The 14,622-nt window shown below is 34.7% G+C and overlaps 1 long non-coding RNA gene across 1 annotated transcript; it reads right to left on the bottom strand.

The window, feature by feature from the left end:
* Positions 1 to 210: 210 nt before the first annotated feature.
* Positions 211 to 14,279, bottom strand: LOC118683967 (uncharacterized). Its single transcript, XR_004979748.2, has 3 exons — positions 14,211 to 14,279; positions 9,908 to 9,950; positions 211 to 438 (listed from the first exon to the last, which is right to left on the bottom strand). It is a non-coding gene; the product is annotated as an uncharacterized LOC118683967 (long non-coding RNA).
* Positions 14,280 to 14,622: the final 343 nt, after the last annotated feature.

The raw sequence follows: 14,622 nt of genomic DNA, 5'->3' as shown, positions 1-14,622 counted from the left end.
CTCACAAGCTTTGGAAATGTTCTTTTGATTAACCTGTTTCCTTCCTCCACTTTCATTGTTTATAGAAAAGAAAAACAAACTAAGATTTGGTATTTTAACTCTGTTGTTAAGCAGTGGCTTGTTGATCAGTAGATGTCTGAATTAAACTACACTTTTGAAGCAGGTTTCAAAGATGAAAGTATTACATCCCAGCTGGCAAACTCCATTCCCTTGCTCTTCTGAATCTATACTATTAAAAAAAACCCAAAAAACTTCTGAAAAGACACCCCCCCTCCAAAAAAAAAAAAAATAGACAATGCTGGAAAAATAAAACTATTACATTACAATGTTTGCAGTTAATTTTTCTACTGAAGTACAGAGGAGGAATTCCATATTTTAGTGTGGCTTATCTCTTGACTGTTCAGATCTGTGCAGGCTCTTACACAGCATCTCCATGTCCTGTAAAGCAACAAATGTATAACCCAGAATTAGAACAAAAAATAGCTTAGCTCTTAAAAAGAAAAAAAGGCAGAACATGTCATGATAGTATGTCACCTTCAACATACATAAGAATTTAAATACAAGCCAAATTATTACACAGATAACAGAAGTTATTTTTCTGGAGGAATGGTATCAGCATTTCTGGTAACAATTCCCAAATGCTTTAACTGCTGAAGAATGTGCCTTGCCAAATGGAAGCTATTTCCAGTTGTTGTGTTCTACATTATGACTAACCATGGTAAATTACAGTGGAGTTCCTCGTCTACATGGCAGAGCATGTACACCAGATGACATACATAGATCAAGGCTAACACCTAATGAGAAGCGTCAGTGTGAAACAAGAAAAGAGAAAAAGGAACCAAACATCTATTTGATTGGAAGCAGAACAGAAACAAGTCATATTTTGGCTAACAATCTTGGACAATGTCTTTATACATTAAGCTGAAGATAACTGCTGAACAAAAAATTAATGAAATGTCCCAGATGTCTTCTGCTATTTCCAGTGACTCTAGTTTTAAGGGAGAGTAGTAATTTTTAATCTCTGCATATTCTAAATCAACTAGCTGGATTTTCCAGCTACAATAAGAAGGAATATAGATATTTCATAGCAGTTTTCCTATATATATTAAATTTATTTTTCTTACTCACTCTTTCTCTCAGAACAAAAATGATTGCCTTTTTGTCTCACTGGTATGTAAACCATGAACTGTTGGAAAATGATTTTTCAATTTTTTTCAGAACTGTTTATGTCTGCAGCTGTTTTTTTGTTTTGTTTTGATTTTTTTGTTTCTTTTGGTTTTTTGTTTGTTTGGTTTGGTTTTGGTATTGGTTTTTGGTGTTTTTAGATTTATTTGTGTTTAAAAAGATTTTGTGAACTACTTTTTAATTTAGAAGGATGGAGGTGTAGTATGTAAATTTTCTTTTACTTGATGTACTTGTTTAAATAAAGATCCCAAAAAAGAGTGATCAAAGAAAAGATCTAATCTTTTCTTTCTTACAATCTTAAACCAAGTTTCTCTTCCTGACTTCTTCAGTGTAGATACCAAATTCTTGAATAGTTTCTAAATAATTATATCCTGATCTGAAAATACTCAACATTTCAGTCTAGATTGTCAAACTTAGGACTGTTTTCTGATGTGCTATTCTCAGGTACAGCCATGCAGAAGAGCAGGTCTATGGGGAAAAAAAACCCTCTTTCCATTCAAACAGTTTACTACCTCATCTATTCATCAAGCCTGATACGACCAAATGGAAAACATTTTTGTACTGTTCGCTACTAATGCCTAGTAAAGAATACTGGAACTCAATGATATTTCTTATGACATTGTTTTATAGAATATGCTTTTTTTCCCCCCATAAGGTCTTTGGGAACAAAATGCCTTTATTCTAGCTTTAATAATCATCATTCATATCAGATTCTTTCTTTTTAAAAAGCAGACCTTTTGCACAGCACCTTTTTGAGGTAGGAAACTGTATTAATAGCATTATGTATTTTCTGAAATAAAGCAAAAATCATTAAAGGAAAATACTTGAAATTCAATGATAACATATCTGGCTTGGAGTACACACATATAACTATCATCATATCATTACATATTTGGATAAGACTTACTAGGTTCAAACTATTTCTTTCATTATACCAAACAAGCTAGACATTAGGGAAAGAAAAAACTTTAAACTCAAAAGTGTTTGTAGAAAATGAGAGGTTTTAAACTATTGAAAATAATGTTTCCCAGGTTGAGTACTTGGTCTTTGAAGACACACTCCTCTTTACATTCATTACATTAATTGCAACAATTAATTGCATTAATCTTTTCTCAGTGATTCAAGTCACACACATATGCAAATCCAAAATTTGCAGCCTGTTAGAAGTCTGTGAAAATGCAGGGAATGGATGCTCATTGCTCGGTGTGACAATGTACTTCTTGGTGATTCGTGAACCAGCCAGCTCCTAGGGATATATGAATTCTAGAATGAAATTCAGGATTATACTAGGTTACTAGGTGAATTAGATGGAGATCTGTTAAGTTTATCTGGTGTGCAGAAATAACTATCAATTTGAAAAAATTATCACCATTCCTTCAATCCACAACAGCTGAAGGTATGGAGGCCTCTTCCAGGTTGACTGGACATTTGAATACAGATCTGGCACTGGTGGAAACACTTGTTGTAAGCAACCCACTAGTTTTTTTTACCAAAAATGGCACACCAAGATCTATTTCTTGCCTTCAACAACTGCCAAAGGACATTGCTAAGGAATAGGGGAGCTATATATTATGTATTTAACCCTAATATCTTTCTAAAGTATTTTTCCAAGAGAAACTATTTTCTGTTTAACACCACCAGACACATTGCTCTCCTCTGGACTTGTTAAGCCATCTCTTGGAATCTAAGGAAAACTATAGCACCTACAACATCCTGTGTCAACAACTACTGCAGATCTATCTTCACTAGCGGCAAAAACTTTATGCTTGTTTTAAAGTGTCTCATACTGTTTTTATTTTATGTTTGCTGTATCTTGAATTGGAACCCAACTGCTGTGTGACACTGCTGGTTTTGCTGACATGTGTCGTATTTGTCTTCAGCTACCTCCTGTCCAAATTGATCAGTTCTACTTAGCTGACCTGTTCTTCATTCTGTATCTGTGTAATTTATTGTCCTTTTCTGAACTTTGTTAATATCCTTATGGAGATGAAAGAATCAGTATTCAAGCTCTTGGTGAACTATGTCACTCGTAGGCACCATTCAAAAATATGTGGGAAGAAATATAGAAAAAACATAGGGCTACTAAATAAACAATTTAATTGTAAGATTCTTATTGTCTTGACTGATAACAGCAATTCAAAGATCATAATAATTTTAAATATAAGATTACACTATTTTCTCTGTATTATTTGAAGCTTATCTACAGTGAAATTCAAATACAAATTATCATCATGTCATTATTATCATGTCATCAATACAAATTATTATCATTACCATTATCATTATGTCATTTATTCTCTGAAGGCCTCTTTAAAATTTGTCCTCTTTTTTGCTGCTCCAAATAATTTAGTATTAAAAATTTATTTAGCCACATCTTACCTTGTATTCTTTTTCAGCTTGTTTATAAATATGAGGAAGAGCACAGATCCCAAAGCTGTCGTTCTTTCCTTCCTTGCAAGAACAGGCTGGTCCCTCACATTGCGTATTTCCTGACTTATATGCAAGTAAGGGCCTTATCTCCTGGCTTACACACCATTGAACTGCTTAGTTTACTTTAAAGCAACTGGATTTTATCCATTTGCTTTTAATCCGTTCAGAGAACTCTAATGGGTTTATGAAGAAGAACTTTGCTTTACAGATACACTGTTGACTCTTTTCCATTGGGAAGAGATGATATCCATACATGTGTCTATAATGTTAATTCTTCTCTTTGTTAACTTCCACTTTTATTCTCACCAGAAACTTCTTTGTTTCAAAAGACAACAGTATTTTTTTTCAGGGCTACAATCCCTGTGATTCTTATGGAGAGCTTTATGGAGGACGGAAGTTACTTGGAAGCAGGGGGAAAGAAAAGAACCTGCTCATCTGATCATTTAAACAACTGATGATTTAGACATATTTGGGAAAACTTACTTAACATCTAGCATTTGAAGCTCAATCTAGTAATTAAGATAGCTATATAGGATGAAAGTTCTTTTTGAGAGACACTGCATTTTTTTTGCAATACTAGTTAGGGTCATTACAATCAACAACAATTCTGGCAACAACAAATGATGAACAATATGCTGGAAAATGAAAACAAGATCAGAATGTTTCAATTCTTTCTGCACTAAAAATGTATCAGATGCTATTCTGTTTATTTATCTGTCAATCTGAAAATTGCAGAATGGCCTCCTAGCCTGAATAAACAATTAATGAGCTAAGCCTCATGATCTAAAATTCTTTGTCAGAGCTTTCATGTTTTGATACACGTTTGTATTGGACTCTATATTTTGCTGTGCCATGACAGTTTATGTTTTCTTGCTGCATGGATTCAGTTCTTCTAAAATACACAGGACACTAGTAATTTACTGGAACCAAATGGAAGACAGGAAAGATGCTCCTAGAAGAATGAAGATCAGGATAAAATGACCAGTTACACGTGTGATTAGGTGTGGTTCAAATAAATAAAGCCTCTGTACTGAAGGGCAAGAGAAAAAAAATCTACCAATCAGACAACAAAACCTTTCTCTGTTGAGACTTCTTACTTCTCTCTCCAAGGTAAGACAGAGCTTTTATTACTTTGTCACAGTGATTTTTTTTGCAACAGTAAGCAAAAATTTGCAGCTTGTTTGAATGTTGTTTTTAACTTCATTGCCCCAAGGAGCATACTGGGGATGACTTCTTAACCTGACAAGTGTAATTAATATTAAATTTTGTAATAGTATAATAACACAGAATTCAAGCTGTTTATTTTTGTCCATATAATGATAATGTTGGTAGATGTGTAGTGAGTGACTCACAACACTAGTCTCAATTGTGGCTTCTCTAAATCCTTCAGGCCAGTTACTGATTGTGGTGCTGCAGCAAGAGTTCATGGACTGTGCCTGGGAGGACATCCATCAGAAGCATCTATTGGAAATCTAATGCACAATAACAGCTGGAATAGCCTAGAAATCCTATTGCAGTTCTAAAGCAGTCTCACAAGACACTTGAGAAACCACGTATTGTCCACCCCAACCTTGTCAGAGAGGCAGACCTGCAGACCTCCAACGAGGTATTAATAATGGAGTGTCCTGGAAGGAACAGTAAAAGGTGGGAAACATGGACATTCAGACTTGTTTTATGTACTGTGACAGTAGTGAGCCTTCCGTGTGCCTCTGGGGCATGCCTGACAGACTCACTGACAGGGAACAAGAGAGTGTATTTATACATTAATGTTGGTCACACAACAAGTGTTGCATCTCTGCCTGTTGATTTCAGTGGGGATATTTCTTCTGTCTCAAGCAATTAATCTCAGACTGTATGTTTGTTTAGTGGGAATGCAGACTGGGACTCAGATACTTAATAAGTGCTTGAATGTGACATAATCTACAATTCAAAGCGAGGAAGAGGTCCATTTTGTGACTGCCTATGATTTGTTTGCTCTGTAAATTCATGCTGCCTCTTCCTCATTAATAATGCCACAGTTCTGTAATCTTGCAAAATGGGTATTTTAATATTCCTTCTTTACAGCATCACTGCAATGATGAGCCTGATTTTTATCAGTAATACAATGCACAGATATTGATATCTTTTAATTACTTCCAAAATAGTTCGGTAACATTTTTCTTTAACACATTAGTATTTGATGAAGGCAAAAAGCAATTAATAAAAAGTGGTCTAACAGCTTGAATGAGATAACAGCCTTTTGTTTAGTGGAGTTTATGTACCGAGAGAGGTGATTTGTTCCCAATACATATTGTCTGCTGGCATGTTTGTCTAATCAACTTGCTGATCTCTTTATATTTTCATCTTTGATATGTCTAAGACTGAGGAAGTGTGAAAGGGTCTACCACCCTAGAAATAACTGTGACTGATAGATCTCTATAATTTTAAGACTGAACTTAGAAACTAAGTTTGCAAGAATTTCCAAGAAACACCTAAAACCAGTTTTTCCTCTTCTCTCTCTCCTGGTTCCTCAAAAAGCACTGGGTAGCACATGGGCTATAGAATCTATGTTAGCTGTTAAATTCTATCCCTGCAGCTAAATAATTCACTAATGAGACTACAAGAACATATGGGAATTTTACCATTGCTTGTAGAATACCACATTTATTCAATATATTTTGATAAACTGAGGGATCCATCTGTAAAATTACATTTTCACTTAATAATTGAATGCTACCACTTGGTCATCAGGTGTCTTAATTATTTATGGTGTTCAAAGCTCACAGAAAATTGAAGGCTACAACATTAAGTTTCCTAATTTAAACTGCCCAATTTTTTCTTCAAGTGATAAAGGAGATTCTGAAATTCTACTTGATGCTCACATTCTTATTTGTCAATTAGGTTTGCTAATTGAAATAGCTGTGTAAGAAATATTTGAGGATCACTACAGGAAAAACAAGGAGAAATTTAAAGTCCTAAATAAAAATTTCAGTCCTGAACTTAGCAAAAGAAAATGTCATCCAGTTTCTGGGTATAATTTAATAATGGACATTTATCTACTTGTTTGGTTCCAGTATTGTAATTTAATTTAAATTAGTTTTTCTTAGTCTGGAAAATCAGTTATAGTAAGATAAGAACATCTTGGGCTATGTGGTATATTGTAGCTTTGGCAAAAAGTCTATTTCCATTTTTGCTTTACCTCCATGACTTCAATTATTTCTACTTCAAAATTTGGCTTTTATTCCTGTTAGAAATATACCAGTGATCCTGCAATTAATAATTTTTTCTTGGCTTCTTATGTATAAATCCAGCATTTTTTACTGTGTTGTGGTATGGTAGCAACACCAATTTTTTAGAAATCTTCAGTGTATGACCACAGTGTAAGACCACTGTGTTAATCAGAGAACTCTAGAATGATGGCAACTGGCTTCTCAAATAAATCACAGATATTCTTTCCTTCTATGTCCATTGTGTCATAGCCAGTAGAAAGGCAAACATGTCTGCAGTTATTGCATCCAATATCTGTCTTTTAGAGCTGTGAGGTACTGCAAAATAGCTGAATATTACTATCTTACTTCTGTGGCAGGCTGGAACTTGCATCAGGATGCCTTTCATGTAACCCTGTTTGCACTGCTGTATTTGAGAGAGACTGATTGGCCAAGCAGTACTATGGGCGTAGGTCCATATTTTCACTGGAATTCAGATGTCTAAGGTGACATTCTAAAGACAATTTAAATGCTCAGGGTGTAAGTCTTCAGAGTCTTTTGTAGCCAGACCCATCTGGCTCTTGAGGCACCTAAATTTCTTGAACATCTCAGCTTTTGGCAACAACATCCATGTTTCTCTTCTGATAAAACGAGCCCTGAACAATTATCAGCTTTACTCAGAGTTGCCACCATAGCAACAATATGGCCCAATGTGTTCACAATTCTTGCTGTGGGGGTGGGCTTTTACCATCCTGGTAAGACTCTCCTCAGGTAAATTATGTTCTAGCTCAGTTATTTCTCTGCTGACTTTTGTGCTGCCTTTGTCTCCTTAAAACTCTATTGACTCACCTCAACCAAACAAAAGAAATTCTGTCCTAGCTTTGTCTGTACCTTTAGGATTCAGGTTTGTTCCCAAAAGAGTCTGTGGTGCAGCCTTAGGTCACTGCCCAGCAAAAAGAAAGTAAAAGGTATTTCAGTCTCTTCTGCTCCACTGGATGACTGCATAAAAGGGCATTTCCCCCTCACATGTCTTACATTTTACAGACAAGAAAGGGAGACTTCCTCCTAAGAGTGGAAAGGACCAAAGACCCCACATTTAGCAGTGACTACTCCAGCATTTGATCTGAGCACACTGCTTGGGTTGGTGCACTCATACAGATGCAGACACAAAATTATGAAACCTAAATTTTAACTAGCTCACAATACCTGTACCCTTCTGAAGTTTTTTCTTTCTTGTGGAGATTTTTTTTTTGTTTCTTTTTTTGAGGGGGAGCTGGGTTTTGTTTGGTTGCTTTTTACTTCTATGGGAAGAAGCTGAGCCACTTGCAGATTAGAAATATAAAGGAAAAATCCTATTTTTTCCAGAAAACTTTCTCCCATTTATGGGAGCTATATACAGAAAATTGGACCAGATAATTTAAAAAGATTCATGACAGCATGCACAAAATTGTTATTTTAATCTACTTGCTAACATTGTCTTTCTTAAAAGGTGCACATTTTAGAATTTTGTAAGGGGACATTTAAAATCACAACAACCAAAGAAAGGCAATTAAATATTGGTTAAATTTGGTTGGTTTATCTTATGGAAATTCGTTACCTTTTTTTTTTTTTCCCTTGGGAATCAGATTTACCTTTAGACATTTGTATTATGCTGCTGCAGGATTCTAAAGGAGCAAGGTTGTAATGTCGGTAACACATACCCATTATACAGGGCATTTGATTCTACAGCAATACACTATGACAAATACTTGCAGTTTCCATCAGCCCTGGAGTTAGTCCAGCCTATAGTGATGGTTGTATTGGGCACAAGTTTCTAAGACTCCAAGGGACCTTCCCCAGCAATGCTTAGCCAAACCCTGAAGCTGAAATATCAAAATTGTCCTCTGGGCATGCCACCCTTTTTTAGGCCCACTCAAGACAGTATCCTAGAAGATCCTTGTAACTTACAGAAATGTCTACTGTATGCTTTAAAACCAGTGTTCTAAAAGACTTTTTTTTCATTCCATTATCCATATTTCGATTGTTTTGACAGGAAAAAAAAAACTTTGTGAGAAGGAAGGCTAAGTGATCACCACAGAGACTTTGAAAATGCTAAGAATGAATGGTAAAACATGCTTTCTCTCAAGATTTGCTTAATATTATAGTCTCTTCAATTCCTCATGTGTTTGAAATTATTATTTTTTAATAACAGTGTTTCTTCTAGCTCATAAGGAATTTTAAAAACATGTTAAGCATAAATTGTGGTTTCTACACACTAATCCTTCCATCAAACATAAGTTTTTATGTCATAAGTTTTTATGTCATATTCATCTCATTAAAACACTTCCGAAATAAAATCTGAAGGAATGTGCTTAACATGTGCCATATGTTTGTTTCTTAAATGCCTCTCCCATAGGGAAAGATGAGTACAGTGGAATATCTTTCTTCTCATATTATTAAATTAGACACATACAAACTATTCTGAACATCTGTAGCAGAAAGAACAAATAAAATAAAATATTTTTCCCTGTTATAAGTTTGTAAAATCTGTAAAAATCTGTTTTACATTATTCAGTGTCCAGTCTGCCCCTGTGTGAGGTGTGTTTCCTGCATGGGTGAGATGGGTTGCTCTTGTCAGTGATAAACATGGTGACCACAGCTCACTTCAGAGTTATGGGTACACTTTCTTTGGTTTATACCATTTTAATATATAGACATATGTATTAAAATAGAGACATATAATATATAACTATGTATATTTATTTACAGTAGATAGAGTCAATAGTAAAGTTTCAAATGTGTCTTTCAGAACATAACCTCCATGAACTGCTAGAATTTGAACTGTCTATTTCTGCAGCATTCAGTCTACACTTAAATCTTCAAAAAAGGTACAGCAAAATACTTAGTTCTTTTAAGAGCCAAGTATTACACTGTTCAGAAAAGGATTCCCAAATTCAAAAATAAAGTTTAAGCAAGCTGGCATGTGGTGCCTTGGTTATCTGTTACTCTTTAGTTAAAGTCAATCATTTCTTTCCCCAAGTAACCCAAAACCAGATACCTAACTTTAATTTTATTAGGTAGAAAATATCACCTGTCCAAGTAACATTTTGTCAGTGGTTTTATCTTACCATTCTGTTTCTTCTTCATCCATTTCATGGACTGATGCTTAACCTAAATATTAAAAACAAAACCTTGAGTATTTTATGAAAGGTTGTGACACAGGAAGTTTAAAGAAGAAAATACAGAAACTTAAAGTAAGAGTTTGAGAATCCACCACCTAGAATTCTTCAATTGCTTCAAACATCTTTCTTTTTCTCTATCCTTATACTTAGACCCAGCCTACAGTGGAAATCAAGGAATACTCACAGCTGACTAATTTGTCTCCACTGATGCCTGTGGACAGAAAATGAGTTGGAATTGGACACATCATTGAAATAGGCTAGCATCCTTGCATGGCTGATGTCCAACGGGTTATTTGAACAAGGGCAGAGAATTGTAAAAACTGTTTCTATGAGAATAGGCTTTATGACATTAGGCTTAGTTTGATTTCCCTTTGCATTTGTTTGTCTCTAGTTTTGATTTATTGCACATTTATTTCTTCAGCTTTTACTTTACCAGAAACTGCTTTTACTTTCTATGTCTACTCTTGTCATTGGTTTATGCTTCGTCTCAAGCATTGAACTTTTTTTTCATTTACTAAAATGAAACTAAGGATTTTAAAATTGCAATTTTAGCTTTCCAGTCCTTCCTCAGAATAGTAATTTTCAATCTAATCTGTAGATCTGTAGCCCTACAAAAATTAATATTAAGTATGTATAGACTTAAATTTATTTTAGATCAGCATCTCCACTAGAAAAACACTAGGCAGTACAGAAAAAAGCATTTCTAAAACCACAGCTTTGACTACTTTAGATCCACATTTATTCACATAGCTACCTTATTCATTCTGTTTGCTGAACTTGCATAGTCATCTCTCTCCCTGCTATCCCACTTTACCTGATCAAGTTTACTATAACCTGGATTTATCAGTTTACCTTTACTACTCTCATTTTCCTACTGCTTTGATTTGTTGCCAAAAACCATCTCTTTATATCATTGCAATTAAGCAACTGCTATTTAATTTGAACACTTTTCTTTGTTTAAGCAATTGATTTACAATATTAGACACCAGAAATTAGCTCCTGCTTTGTTTTTAACAATTATTCTGTGTTCCTGCCATTTTCTGATTGTAGTCTGACTGCTGCTAATTATTTACTGCGAATCACTTACCATCCTTTCCAAATACCTATCATTTGTCCCCAATTTCTTACATTTTGCTTTTGTGTTTGCATTGAACTTTCTTCAGTAGCTATTCCAAAACATTTGCTTCTGTATTTTTATGGATCCTTTCCCAAAAACTCTTTTATTTATCTTGTTAAATACTTATTGTAAAGATGGTTACTTTCTTTGCTGCCTGCTTTACAGGAAAATAGGATGAGTGATACAGTGAGTGTTATCTGACATCAAAGGTGGGTTCTTATAAATATATGTAAATACATGTATATAAACACATGAACGAAGGTTGATAAGAAGAAGCAGCCAGGCTCTTTTCAGTGGTGCCCAGAGACAGGACCAGAGGAAATGGGACACTTATCACCTCCCTCTTTGGAGATACTCCAAAGCCATCTGACTCAACATAGTCTTGGAAGTCTGGCTTGAATAGGGGGTTGGATCAGCTGACCTCCAGAAGTCACTTCCAGCATCAATGCTTTTGTGACTACGGGATCAACAGATATTAATTAATCCTGTAGACTCCCTCAAGTACAAGACTTTCATGAGCAAACTTTCTCCCTTCCCTAAAGATTATAATTCTTCCCTGTGAAAAACACTGCTCTCCAATCACATCTCATTTCCAGTATATTTTTCACCTTATGTTTCATTTTCTGTCTGACTTGTTTGAAATACTTCAGAAATATTCATAATCTGAAAATATTGGTTTTCTCCTTTTTTTTTTTTAATAGCATAAAACTCAGGCTGCTGGAAATCAAGTGGAACACAGAGAATGTGACAAGAGTTATCCACCTTTTTATGCACAGTCAATATTTCAGATATCAAATTATGTTCCCTTTCTACTTAATTCTCTTTCCCCTTTGGCCCATTGGACTTGGTTGTTTGAAGGTCTGTGCTTTAAATGCCTTCTTTCCTGACAATGAAATAATACAGATTGCATTGGGTATTATAAAACATGATATCTGGCAAATTGCATTTTAATAGTTTGAAGAAAAGTAATGTAATTTCTCAGCATTCCTAGGCTGTCAAGAAAAAAGAAGGAATGAGTGGAATTTAACTACAAGCAATGGTAGAAAGCTACCTTTGATTTAAATATGCTTTGAGAAGTTTTCATTTATGATGCCAAACTCCACAGTGCATATAGAATATAAATGAGAATAGGAATATTGTTTTTCTGAGTCTGATGGACAAGAACAGCCTTGATAAATTCCAAAAAAGAGTCTTATAGAAAGTGGTGCTAGTCAATTTGTTTGTAGGTAATAATGTTGGATTATGTTTGACACTTTCTGATTGAGCTTAGTCAGTAGTCAGGTAGTAATGGGAGGAAACAGTCAAAAAATTTATGTTAATAGAGTAGCAAAGAGAGGTACTATTGGGAAAACCTGACAAAACAGGACAAAATTACTAGTTGTCAGAGAACTGTAATTTAAAGTGAAGGAAACAATAATTTTTCATTGTATTAATGTATAACCATAAGATACAAACAGTGAGTTTCTGCTCATTGTTTTTGCTTGCACATAGTGTGCTCCAAAACAGCACTGAAATTTATGACAAAATTAAGTTGTGAAAGCATATAAATGTTTTTTCATACTCTTAATATTTACCATTTGAAATTGCTCTCCCTCCCATATTTGTATCCAAATATGCAAACTTTAGTATCTTCCTGTGATTACTTTCAAATGTTTTCTTTAATTGATGAAATAGAACATCATAAAATAAAGTCTTGCGACGTATGGTAATGACAAAATATTATGCCATTCGTCATTTAATACAGCTGTCATATTTTCATTCAAACTCAGAAAAAATAATGCCAGGCACCACATGAGGGATACTTTATTATGAAAGGTTAGAATGTTGATAGTATTTTAAATAATGAAGAGGCTCTCTGACCTAGAAAGGGGCAGATAATCTTTGCTGGAGGTGTTATGGGAAGCCACAACAAAGTCACATTCTTTCTGTTTGGCACACTGGCAGAATTTTAGAATGAATTCTACTGTTGGCCAGCTTTCTGCACACTCACTCCTAGCAGGATTATTTTGAAGACTTAAAACCTCTGAGCAGCTTCAAAAAGCTTTTTTACCTTACATTAGTCCTTGCTGTGATTCTTTTACTCTGATCCGACTCCATCTATGAAAATATGGTCTGATGGTAAAGCATAGAAGTGTTCAATCTTCAGCTACTGACATCCTTGGTGTTTGCAAATCCAGTCTGGTTACAAATGGGTGATTTTCAACAAATGAAGAGTGACACTTTCTTTTCACTTGCTCTTTGCTATAGCACAAAGCACTTGTTTTCATTCCTAGTTTTATCCTTTAGCCATCAAAATTGTCAGTTCAACATTATCAGTTAATGGAAAAACAATTTTCTCCAATTTATCTCTGAGTGATGCTTTCTTGTTCATCTAAAGATTGTACAGACAATGTTTGGGCACAAAGATAGCCTGCAAGTGTAACAGCTATGGGTAAATGATTGAAAACCTTTCTTGAAAATTTGTACTATGAAAATCTTTCTTTCAGGAAATGATTGGGTACAAAAGCATCTAGGGATTTTGCTATGAGTTCCTCTCAAAATAAATTTGTTGAAGCTCTTCTTGGAATCTCTCTCAAAAAATCTCTCAAAATTATCAACTCCCTTATTTGACGGTACTATGACTTCTACTCTGATGCTCTTAACATGTACCTTTTCCCATTCTTTCCTTCACTAAATCTCTCTTTCCCTCTTTTAGTCAGAAATAATAACCTTTATGGCCCATGAAATGCCCCTCAAAAAACCAGAATATATTCCCATGAATTCTTTCCAACAGCTGACACCCAACTGTAACGAACTTTCAGTACAGTCTTGGTTTACCCTGTTTCTGTTCAATGGAAAAAATAGCATTGGCTGTCCAAAAAGACAAGAAAAGATAAAAGCTTCATTTCAGAAGAATATTTGGAGAAAGACTCCTGCATCGACAGTAGTAGTCAAAGACAAATAGACAAAATCATAATATTCAGTCTCTCTTTTGACAGATATATTTTTCATTTAGGTGTGCATTTGACTGATTGACATTAGCTATTTGCAGAAGCAGGAAGAAAAATAATGAATCATTCTGAAATGAGGTTTGTGAAGGCCAAGTTCCTTCTGATCTTAAAACTATTAAACATGAGCCAAGACCTGACTTACCTAGTTCTTGACTTTCATGCCAGTCTGGTTTCAAAAGGTTTGTGAAAATAGCTTCTTTTGCCAATGTGAAGCAGGAACCTTTGAAAATATAAAACAGATGAAAGATGCAGATGTCACAACACACACAAGACTTCCAAGATACTGGAATGCTTTTAGGCCAAAATTCTTATGAGTAAAAGGGCATTGTTCACAGGAACAGATCTTATCTGTCCTCAAGACTCATCGGTTTCTGTCCAAGTTAAGTATTTTTAAAGCAATTTTCTGCTGAGAGTTAAGATTTCAGATCGGAATACACATTTATGCAGCTCATGAATGTGTAGCATACAATTATGGCAAACTAGAAGCTTCTTTTAAAATGAACAAACATGATTTTTAGCGTGTTCTACTTGCTTACTAGGTTGCAGAGTGCAGA

The sequence above is a fragment of the Molothrus ater genome, chromosome 1, assembly GCF_012460135.2.
Source record: "Molothrus ater isolate BHLD 08-10-18 breed brown headed cowbird chromosome 1, BPBGC_Mater_1.1, whole genome shotgun sequence".
Taxonomy (NCBI): domain Eukaryota; kingdom Metazoa; phylum Chordata; class Aves; order Passeriformes; family Icteridae; genus Molothrus; species Molothrus ater.
Note: the sequence above shows the minus strand (reverse complement) of the source record. Positions and strands in the feature narration are given on the sequence as shown.